Raw genomic sequence first — 12,553 nt, forward strand, 5'->3', positions numbered from 1 at the left:
CTGATCTTTAATTGAATTCAGTGTCCGAACCATATCTTTAGCCCATGGTGACATTTCATCAGATCTTTTCTTTGGCATCTTTCCTTTCCCATTACCTTTATCACTAGGTTCAGACAAGCTCTTCCCACTCCTCATGGACATAGACATATTGTTCCCCCTCAAGAATCAGCAAATAAAAATTTTAAGTTCGAAGCTTAAACTAGGGGGAAAGGCACAAAACTAAGAGCAGCACAAAAACTGCTGCTACTCCATTTACAGACAGGCGCAGTCTCCCCCAGTTGCTTCACTTTGTCTGCTCACGGAACCAAAATAGTTCTGTGCTAAAAATCCAGTCCAAGCAAAACATAAATATAAGTTAATGCAATGTCAAAAGGAAAAGGCGTTGAACTTTCTCCAATGTCGTGTGCTAGCTAACTAACTGAAAGTTATTTGCACATTCTCCTTGAACCTATAGTCTGTATGAGGATTTTCTGACATCAGTATCTGTTCTTCCAGCTGTGTTCTGTTCTTCATCATGTTCTTCTGCTATATTTGTTGTCCATTTACATTCTTCTCCTTTCCCTTTCTTCGAAAATGTCTACCTGTTCTTTTCCCGTGCTCTCTCTAGAAATGTTAGCAAGACATTGCTTATTGGCTAATTCAACAAGCTTTACTTATTAATCAGCTGAGTTTTTATTTAAACAGCAAATATGAAATGCTTAATTGTGTAATGTAAACAAAGGAACTCTTTTTATGTAGATTTTCATTTTGGGGTAAATCTGCCAAAAAATGCCCAACAACATAACTGTATTAGTAAATAAAGCATGTTCTTAAAACAGGGTAGTACATATGTGACCTATTTTGTTGCATTTTCTACAAGGTTAGCCCCCTAACCTGCACTTGTCTAGTGTATGTGAACCTCTGCCACAGTGGGAACACAAATTAGCCAGGCTAGTTTCTGTTTAGACTTTGTAATTTTGTCCATGCTCACTTTTATATCTGACTGCAACTCAATTATGTTTCTGTCTGCTGTTTCCATTGAATATAAGTTCCATTTAAATGAAGTTGAGCTTCAGTTAGAAGCCATTTTGAATGTTTTCTTTTAAGATTCCACAAACTAAACCATCTCTCGATGCATCACTAAGCACATAACTGAACTGACAATGCTCAGGCAATCGTTTCAATTCATCCACATACACTGAAATGGACTTCCCTTTCTTTTAATTCCACTTATGAAACCTAAAGAGTTCTGCAATCAACAATGGCTTCAGTTCTAAATGTTCCAGCATTACTTTGACATGATCAGCCAAGCTAATTTCTGCTGGTTTGGTTGGAACAGTCAAACTTTGAAGCAAACTGTATGCCTTTAAAGTCAATGAACACAGCAAAATTGGTACTCGTTTCTCATTGGCTATTTCATTCACTTCAAAATATAGTTGAATTAGCTCAGTGTACATGTTGCAGTTATCTTTTGTGTAATCATGTCAACTTTTCTGATGTAGCCAGCCTTTTTTATGAATACTATTACTCTTTATGAACCCATGAATTTCTCCCCTTTCTGCCTTTTTTTTTTAACTCGGCAGTCTGCAAGTGCTATGTTGTTTTTCATTTAGTTTGAACACCTCATTGCACTTCAATGTGTCTATAGTCATTTCAGGTTCATTTTAAAACATAGCTCATCACCAATGTTATATTTTGTTTCTTCAGAACATTAAATTATTTTAAGGGAACACACAGGAGTCCGAAATCTGCGTCTAATTTTGTGTTTACTTTAAACGATGCATGCCCATAGCATGCTGACATACAACCCATAATTAATTATTTAAATAAACAAGAATGGTTAATCAAACAATAAATATAGAAGATTACTCAAGTATTATTGAAATATTAAATACACCGCATTATCCATGCTGGTTCAGGCGCCTAATGGTTGAAAGGTTCCTGAAATATTCCTGAGCCTGGTGATGTAGGACCTAAGACTCCTGTACCTTCTTCCTGAAGGAATCAGAGAGAAGAGAGCATGGCCTGGATGGTGGGTGTCCTTAATGTTGGATGTTGCTTTCTTGTGTCAGCACTCCTTATGAATGTGCTCAGTGGTGGGGAGAACATTTCCTGTGATGGACTGTGCTGCATCCATTACTTTTTAAAGGCTTTACATTCTTGGGTATTGGTGTTTCCATACCAGACCAAGATGTAATCAGCCAGGATGCTCTCCACTGTGCGACTATAGAAGTTTGTCAATGTTTTAGATGACATGCTAAACCTGCACAAACTTCTAAGACCGCAGGGGTGTTGTTTTGACTTTGGTGGAATGACAATTACATGCTGGTCCCAGGACAGATCCCGTGAAATCATAATGCCAAGGAGTTTAAAGATATTGAAACTCTCCACTTCCAATGCCCTAATGAGGACTGGTTCAGGGTTCTCTGCCTTCTCCTTCCTGTAGTTAATAATCATCTCTTTAGTTTTGCCAACATTGAGTGAGAGGTTGTTATTCTGGCACCATTCAACCAGATTTTCAATGTCCCTCCTATATGCTGATTCATCACTACCTTTGATTTGTTGGTATATTCAGGTCCTGATGAAGGGTCCCTGCCTGAAATGTGAACTGTTTATTTATTTCCTGAGATTTTGGCTGACACGATGAGTTCCTCCAGCATTTCATGTGTGTTATTCTGGATTTCCAGCACCTGCAGAACCCCTTGTGTCAGTAATGTGAACAAAAACTACTCGTAAGATCTGTTGCACACATAAAGATTGTTGGTGAACGCAGCAGTTCGGGCAACATCTATAGGAAGAGGTACAGTCGATGTTTTGGGCTGAGACCCGTTGTCAGGACAAACTGAAAGAAGAGATAGTAAGAGATTTGAAAGGGGGAGGGGGAGATCAGAAATGATAGGAGAAGACAGAAGAGGGAGGGATGGAGCCAAGAGCTGGACAGTTGATTGGCAAAAGGGATATGAGAGGATCATGGGACAGGAGGACCAGGGAGAAGGAAAGGGAGGGGGGGAAGCCCAGAGGATGGGCAAGGAGTACAGTGAAAGAGTATAGTGACAGAGGGAGAAAAAGGAGAGAGAAAAAATAATAACAATAAATGAATAAATAATGGATGGGGTACAAGGGGGAGGTGGGGCATTAGCAGAAGTTAGAGAAGTCAATGTTCGTGCCATCAGGTTGGAGGCTACCCAGATGGAATATAAGGTGTTGTTCCTCCAACCTGAGTGTGGCTTCATCTTTACAGTAGAGGAGGCCGTGGATAGACATATCAGAATGGGAATGGGATGTGGAATTAAAATGTGTGGCCACTGGGAGATCCTGCTTTCTCTGACGGACAGAGCGTAGGTGTTCAGCAAAACAGTCTCCCAGCCTGTGTCGAGTCTCACTAATATATAGAAGGCAGCATTGGGAGCACCGGACACAGTATATCACCCCAGCCGGCTCACAGGTGAAGTGTCGCCTCACCTGGAAGGACAGTCTGGGGCCCTGAATGGTGGTGAGGGAGGAAGTGTAAGGGCATGTGTAGCACTTGTTCCGCTTACAAGGATCAGTGCTGGGAGGGAGATCGGTGGGAAGGGATGGAGGGGGACGAATGGACAAGGGAGTCGTGTAAGGAACGATCCCTGCGGAAAGCAGAGGGCGGGGAGGGAAAGATGTGCTTAGCGGTGGGATCCCATTGGAGGTGGCAGAAGTTATGGAGAATTATATGTTGGACCCGGAGGCTGGTGGGGTGGTAGGTGAGGACAAGGGGAACCCTATTCCTAGTGGTGTGGCGGGAGGATGCAGTGAGAGCAGATGTACATGAAATGGGAGAGATGCTTTTGAGAGCAGAGTTGATGGTGGAGGAAGGGAAGCCCCTTCCTTTAAGAAAGGAGGACATCTCCTTCGTCCTAGAATGAAAAGCCTCATCCTGAAAGCAGATGCGGCGGAGACGGAGGAATTGCGAGAAGGGGATGGCATTTTTGCAAGGGAGAGGGTGAGAAGAGGAATAGTCCAGATAGCTGTGAGAGTCCTTAGGCTTATAGTAGACATCAGTGGATAAGCTGACTCCAGAGACAGAGACAGAAAGATCAAGAAAGGGGAGGGAGGTGTTGGAAATGGACCAGGTAAACTTGAGGGCAGGGTGAAAGTTGGAGGCAAAGTTAATAAAGTCAACGAGCTCAGCATGCATGCAGGAAGCAGCGCCAATGAAGTTATTGATGTAGCGAAGGAAAAGTGGGGAACAGATACCAGAATAGGCACGGAACATAGATTGTTCCACAAAGCCAACAAAAAAACAGACATAGCTAGGACCCATACGGGTGCCCATGGCCACACCTTTAGTTTGGAGGAAGTGGGAGGAGCCAAAGGAGAAATTATTAAGAGTAAGGACTAATTCCGCTAGACGGAGCAGGGTGGTGGTAGAGGGGAACTGGTTAGGTCAGTAATCCAAAAAAGAAGCGGAGAGCTTTGGGACCTACCTAGTGGGGGATGGAAGTATATAGGGGCTGGACAGCCATGGTGGAAATAAAGCGGTGGGGGCCAGGGAACTTAAATCATCGAAAAAATTCAGGGCATGAGAAGTGTGACAAACATAGGTAGGAAGGGATTGAACAAGGGGTGATAAAACAGTGTTGAGGTATGCAGAAATGAGTTTGGTGGGGCAGGAGCAAACTGAGGCAGTGAATCTACCTGGACAGGCAGGTTTGTGGATCTTGGGTAGGAGGTAGAAACGGGAAGTGCAGGGTGTGGGAACTATAAGGTTGGTAGCAGTGGATGGGAGATCCCCTGAGCGGATAAAGTTGGTGATGGTGTGGGAGACAATGGTCTGGTGCTCCTTAGTGGGGTCATGATCGAGGGGTAAATAAGAGGAGGTATCCATGAGTTGTCGTTGTGCCTCGACAAGGTAGAGGTCAGTATGCCAGACTACAACAGCACCCCCCTTATCGGCGGGTTTAATAGTAAGGTTAGGATTGGTGCAGAGGGAGTGGAGAGCAGAGCGTTCGGAAGGAGTGAGGCTGGAATGGGGACAAGGTGTGGTGAAGTCGAGACGGTTGATGTCCCGTTGGCAGTTAGCAATAAAGAGATCCAGAGCAGGCAGAAGACCAGAGCGGGGTGTCCATGAAGAGGAGGAGAGTTGAATACGGGAGGAGGGGTCATCGGTGGGGGTGGGAGAATCCTTGCCAAAGAAGTAGGCTCGAAGACGGAGCCGGCGGAAGAAGAGTTCAGCGTCATAGTGAACGCGGAACTCGCTGAGGTGTGGGCGAAGGGGGACAAAGGTGAGGCCCTTACTGAGGACAGAGTGCTCTGCCTCAGACAGTTGATGGTCAGAGGGGATGGTAAAGATCCGGCATGGATGAGAAGTGGGATCAGAGGGGGGAGGGGGAGGGAGGCTGGTGGTGTCAGTGGAGAGGGGAGGGTTGGGGTGAGAGGAAGAAGGAGCCTCTGTGGGCCCAGGAGTAGATGGTGGGATGTGAGGGAGACAGGGTTGCAGAGTGGTGGTGGGCGAAAGGGAGACAGGAGTCACAATAGCAGCACGTGAAGACCCGGCCTGGAGTTCAAGGCTGGAATCTTGAGAGCTAGGATCAGAAGGGGGAGGGGTGAGGCTGGGGATTTCAGTGGAGAGGGGAGAGTTGGGGTGAGAGGAAGATGGAGCCTCTGAGGGCCCAGGAGCTGACGGTGGGATCTGAGGGAGACGGGGTTGCAGAGTGGTGGTGGGGGAAGGGGAGATGGAAGTCACAATAGTAGCACATGAAGACCCGGCCTGGAGTTCAAGGCTGGAGTACCAGTTGGTGGTTGCGCAATCGCTTTGAAGGTGTCCATGGTCGTTGCTGGAGTCCGGGTTTTGAATATGCCCTGAGGTGTTGGAGCTGCCGAGATCAATGGCAGAGGCCGCAATCTGAAGTTCATGCCTGCTCGCGTCGGGGCCAACAGGCTCTGGGGTCTGCAGATGTAAGATCTTGCGATCCTTGCCTAACATGACAAAGTCAAAAAAACGGTGTTTGCTGGCGTGGATACAAAACAGGATGAAATAACGGGCAGGTCCATTACAGATGGTGAAGAAAATGTCCCGAAGGTGTGGAAGGGTCTGGGATAGGGACGCCAAGTACCTCCTCATGGCGGAGAGAGTCGCCTTCAGAGCTTGACGGGAGAAGCGGCGAGAGGCAGAGTCAATAAAATGTGAGTACCTGGGATCCTCAGAAGGTCCAAATTGAGAGGCTCAAAAATGGATCCTAATGCCAACTGGAGTAAGTTGGTGGCGGAGACATGTTCCAAGAAAGGATATATGGCTGTGATAGCGAGTCTGAGTCAAAATGTGGCCGAAAAGTTGAAGGGCCGAAGAAATTATAGATGGGGAGCAGTGAGAGATGGTTTCACTAAACTCCCATCGAAGAGAAGATTTAAACTTCTTCAGTGTAGGCATCACCAGAAGAGGCTTCGCAGTAGTGAATTTAAAAACACAAACACAAGGGAGTCTGCAGATGCTGGGATTTCAAGCAACACACATAAAAGTTGCTGGTGAACGCAGCAGGCCAGGCAGCATCTAAAGGAAGAGGTACAGTTGACGTTTCGGGCCGAGACCCTTCATCAATACTAACTGAAAGAAGAGCTAGTAAGAGATTTGAAAGTGGGAGGGGAAGGGGGAGGGGGAGATCTGAAATGATAGGAGAAGACAGGAGGGGGAGGGATGGAAATCTGTGGTTGCTTTAAGAATTTATTTTTTACAAATAACACTCTATATATTTAATATGATGGATCATATTAATGAAAAATTCAAATTCAATTATAATTATGTTACACAGTCCTATATCACATCTTAAATTAATAAATTAAATTCACCATCTTCCTAACCTTCAAAAATTAAAGACTAAAGAGGTTAGTATGATTTTGATTCCACCAAATTTAAATTTAAAAAAGGGCTTGATCTATCAGAGAAAATAATGTGACAAACAGACTATGAAGTTGCTTAGGTCTTAATCAACTCAACAGGCACCATCCAATTAACCAGAATACAAATGAATATTCCCATAGTTGAATCTGCATGTGTAAGAGTCAATACATCAGACCAATCACCTGAAAAATATGAGAGAAAAATATACTTTGTTAAATTAGGCCCATGAAATTGCCTAATAGTCATCCAATTACACCTAAAGAGTATTTTGTATGGTAATTTATAAATATTGCTTCAGGATGATTTAATATTGCATTGTGACATTGCTTAAAGATCAGCAATGTGGAAAAATACTACTTCTACAATGAACAAGGTACTTACTTATGAGGTGTCACAGTTTATTTGAAAAATTGTCACTGAACATAAAATGGGTATGAACAGTGCTCATTCCTGTAAGAAATGAATTTAAAGCAGATTCTCCATGCACCTAGGACAGATGCATTCATTGATTTGAGGCAAGAACAAGTAACTTGGGAAAGTGAATGGTTGAAAGAAGCCTTGACTCTGTTAAATTAGCATTTTGTGTAGTCTCAATAAGGACCTTTCAAGGATTGATTCATGACATTGGGAACACTGACAGCTGTCAGTTTGGAAATAATAACTCAGTTTTTGTTCTTTCTGATCAGAGTTGTTATATGTAAAAGGAATGTAGATGAGAACAATAATCGTGAAGTGTGTGAAGGAAATGGTGGAAGAATGATAGCTACACGTTCATGTAGCACTGCAGGAGGTTTAATTTACATTTCAGTTCCATAGGGGCAATATTTATAGCCTGCTATTTCTAGGGAAATGAATCACAAACATAATCTTCATGTTATCATTCCAGTATTACAATTGAAAAGGATACTTTCTTAGTACTACGCTTTAAAAAGATGAGCATAAAATGAAGCGTAATAGTTTATAATGTGATAAAATTCCACACCCCAGAAAATGGTGCACATATTGCTAGTGCAGTTTATGTCTTCGATAGCTATACGAGATTTCGTCTATCCAGTTCGCCTCAGTACCCTAATTCGATTTAGGTCACTTGTTGAATGTGAAATCAATATGAATGATAATATAAAACCTGGTAATTATCATCTCAGTGTTCATGTGCAAACGTCATTTAATTAGTATGCTCATAATTCTTTCCACCTTCCTATCTGTAGGGCATCAAATTATCCACCTTTACCACAAACAAAAATTGTGCAGCTCAAAATTATTATCTGCCATTCAGTCATAGGTGACATTATTGATATCAACATTTTTACTTGTTAAAGGATACTTCGGCATGTAACCACCTTGTTAATAAAACTGCACAAAAAATGCTAATGGTAAATATCACGTTAGTTTTCTTTAAAGAGCAATCTTTTTAATTGGCAAGTTAAATGGTAAGGAATAAAGAAAATGTAAAAAACTTTTTGTTGCATCTCAGACACCACATTTACATTAATTTGAACAGCTGGAGTACGGTTAATTAACATTTAGCAGAGATGCAGAAAAAAACCCACAATTCTATAGCTAAATTTTCACTTGAAATGCCTTTGTCCTGTATTATTATAAAAGCAGGAAAACATCCATGTCATATATATGAATTAATAATTTGATGGTGTTTCTGCCTGTAAATAAATATACAATGCATTTTTCTCCCAATTTAAACCTAACAGCAATGCAATTATGTAAAATGATAAGCTAGTTTTTTTAGTCTTGACTGTTTGAAGTTAGTTCCCAGATCTGACATTATGATTTGGCATTAATTTTCAATTATAATGTATTATAAACTATGAATTATACTATGGATGTTTGTTTCAGTACAATACTATCAGAGTGCCTTACTAAAATAAGTGACACCATTTAGAAAAAAAGAAACAAATTAAATTCTCTCTGACAGATTTAAAACCATTTCTTTGCTCATTCAAAGAAAAGGAGAGAAGTTCCCATGGTATTCTGGTTAATTTATCACTCGAAAAGATTGCTGGATAACTTATTTATTTTCTGATTGTTGGGCCTTACCTTGTGTAAATTGGCTGCTTTTATTTTCACCCTCACAACATGGATCATATTTCATGAAATATTTGTCATGATTGAGATGATGAACAATGTTATATAATTACAAGTTCTTTCTTTACCATTTTAGTTTTAACATTGAATGGCATTCTTTGGGAAGTGACTGCATTTATTTTTGGTATGTTGAAGTACAACAGCATTTAGTGCTAATAAACAATCAGGTAATCTACAAACAACAAAATTGATACTAGACAAAATCCAGTTTGAAACAGCTCATCAGGGAACCAAGTATTTGGAAATGCAGAGTGTATCGAATTCTATATCATTCCCCCATGTGGCACATAAATATACTGAACAAGCCAGAATTTCTAGGCCTATTTGTATAAAGAGTAAACATTAGATTCTTGGTTACTTGAGAGAGAAAAAGAACTGGGTTTCTATCTCAAAATTCGATGTACTTCTATAAAAATAGAAAATTTGCTAAATGAAAATTATTTCCTCCACATCTGGCTAATGAGGTAGCTGGAAACTTTGCTGTCACATAACAGGAGTTAAATTTAATAATGTAAATTAAGACCAACTGAGCAGTCACTGGAAAGTGCTCATTGGTGTTCCCACTCTCTGAGGAGCTGGTATGCCATGTTACAAGTCCAAAGCTACCACATTTGTTAAGAGTTCTTACAATAAGCCTGAACATTCTCATGTCAAACCACTAAAGAACAATTCATTTAATGAGTTTTCTCCTGGCACTGCAATATTTCACAAAGTTAATAGTAAATATTAAGATTCTTCAATATAAATAAAATGTTCACCGAGAGATTATTAGCTCAGTGTTGCATGATTAATATTCAATTCAAAGTATTTTTAATGTAAATGATAATTTTTTCATCCTGCTGTATATTATTTCTATTTTCTTCTTTAATATTCCTTTCAGGTATTATTTTTAACTTAGCTTAATTTTCTTTGAATGCCAAATGTGGAATTTGCACCTCTGAGTTAGGAGGTCAGAACATCATGCACCACTCCTGTAGAGGGAGCCAAATCTAAAGTGACAGTTCCATGGAAAGTGAAGGAGTGGAGGTATGTAAATGCATGTAAATAATTACATCAACATATGAAGACATAACTCTACCAATACTGAGAGAAGAGACCAAAAAGGAGTTGAAGACTGACTATAGGTTATGCTGAGAAGCCTCATTTAACACAATGAATTAAACATAAAATCTTTCATGTAACCTTGAACTTATTGCTCACAAGTCAGTGTAATAGAACATAGAACATAGAACAGTACAGCGCAGCACAGGCCTTTTGGCCCACAATGTTGTGCCGACCCTTAAACCCGACCTCCCATATAACCCCCCACCTTAAATTCCTCCATATACCTGTCTAGTAGTCTCTTAAATTTCACTAGTGTATCTGCCTCCACCACTGACTCAGGCAGTGCATTCCACACACCAACCACTTTCTGAGTAAAAAACCTTCCTCTAATATCCCCCTTGAACTTCCCACCCCTTACATTAAAGCCATGTCCTCTTGTATTGTGCAGTGGCGCCCTGGGGAAGAGGCGCTGGCTATCCACTCTATCTATTCCTCTTATTATCTTGTACACCTCTATCATGTCTCCTCTCATCCTCCTTCTCTCCAAAGAGTAAAGCCCTAGCTCCCTTAATCTCTGATAATAATGCATACTTTCTAAACCAGGCAGCATCCTGGTAAATCTCCTCTGTACCCATTCCAATGCTTCCACATCCTTCCTAGTGAGGTGACCAGAACTGGACACAGTACTCCAAGTGTGGCCTAACCAGAGTTTTAAAGAGCTGCATCATTACCCCGCGACTCTTAAACTCTATCCCTCAACTTATGAAAGCAAACACCCCATAAACTTTCTTAACTACCCTATCTACCTGTGAGGCAAATTGCAGGGATCTGTGGACATGTACCCCCAGATCCCTCTGCTTCTCCACACCACCAAGTATCCTGCCATTTACTTTGTACTCTGCCTTGCAGTTTGTCCTTCCAAAGTGTATCATCTCACACTTCTCCGGGTTGAACTCCATCTGCCACTTCTTAGCCCACTTCTGCATCCTATCAATGTTTCTCTTCAATCTTCAACAATCCTCTACACTATTCACAACACCACCAACCTTTGTGTCATCTGCAAACTTGCCAACCCACCCTTCTACATCCACATCTAGGTCGTTAATAAATGTAAGGGATTCCTTTTTTTATGTTACTGCGAAGGCTAACAAAATGGCCTCTTTGTTATGTTAAAATTAAAATGGCATTTCTGTAATAATAACTGCTGAGAAAGTTCTCTCTCTAGCAGCTTGTTTGGGTTATAAAGGGAATTGTATTCATTTGCTAACCCATTGGGATAGATGTTATTCTTTCTTGTGTGTCTGTAAGCTATTGTTCGCGGGCTCTGGGCAGAAGGTACGATGGGGACAGAGAGAGGATACGCGATGCTGTGACCCTGGGTGGCGGGACCAACCCTGAGTGGGAGTCCAATGCCCAGGGTCTTTGACAAGGAGAAGAGACGAAGAGAGACTCATGTGGTCGACCACAGTGGTTGATCCCAGGGGGCGGGTCGAGGGGGTCGGAGGATATCGCATGGTGCAAAGAAGACTCCATTACTTGAGCTCCAACTGCTGTGCATGAAATGGTTGAACTTTGATAAGTTTGGTACCTTTTACTTTCCTTTTATATTTTATCTCCATTAATTACATAGTTCCAGTAAGATCTATAAAATGTAATTAATTAATCGCATATGGTGTATTGTCTGTTCTTTGGCGGGGTGGGGTACATCACACAGCATCCACACAAACATGATTACCCAGTCTGGCAGGGCCAAAAGCTGCTCCTCCTAGATGAAAGCGAGCTGAGTGAGCCTGAGGCTTACCAGGGGGCTAGATAAAAATCACGGAAAGCAGAGGCCCGAGAACAGCTCATGGGACACCACTAGTCACAACCCTCCAATCCGAATGTACTCCCTCCACCACGACCTTCTGCCTTCTGCAGGCAAGCCAATTCCGAATCCACCTGGCCAAACTTCCCTGGATTCCATGCCTTCTGACTTTCTGAATAAGCCTACCATGTGGAACCTTGTCAAATGCCTTATTAAAGTCCATGTATATCACATCTACTACACTACCCTCATCTATATGCCTGGTCACCTCCTCAAAGAACTCTATCAGGCTTGTTAGACACGATCTGCCCTTCACAAAGCCATTCTGACTGTCCCTGATCAGTCCATGATTCTCTACATGTCCATAGATCCTATCTCTAAGAATCTTTTCCAACAGCTTTCCCACCACAGACGTAAGGCTCACTGGTCTATAATTACCCAGACTATCCCTACTACCTTTTTTGAACAAGGAGACAACATTCGCCTCCCTCCAATTCTCCAGTACCATTCCCGTGGACAACGAGGACATGAAGATCCTAGCCGAAGGCTCAACAATCTCTTCCCTCGCCTCGTGGAGCAGCCGCGGGAATATTCCATCAGTCCCCAGGGACTTATCCGTCCTAATGTATTTTAACAACTCCAACACCTCCTCTCCCTTAATATCAACATGCTCCAGAACATCAACCTCACTCATATTGTCCTCACCATCAAGTTCCCTCTCATTGGTGAATACTGAAGAGAAGTATTCATTGAGG

Source organism: Mobula birostris, chromosome 3, assembly GCF_030028105.1.
Source record: "Mobula birostris isolate sMobBir1 chromosome 3, sMobBir1.hap1, whole genome shotgun sequence".
Classification (NCBI taxonomy): Eukaryota; Metazoa; Chordata; class Chondrichthyes; order Myliobatiformes; family Myliobatidae; genus Mobula; species Mobula birostris.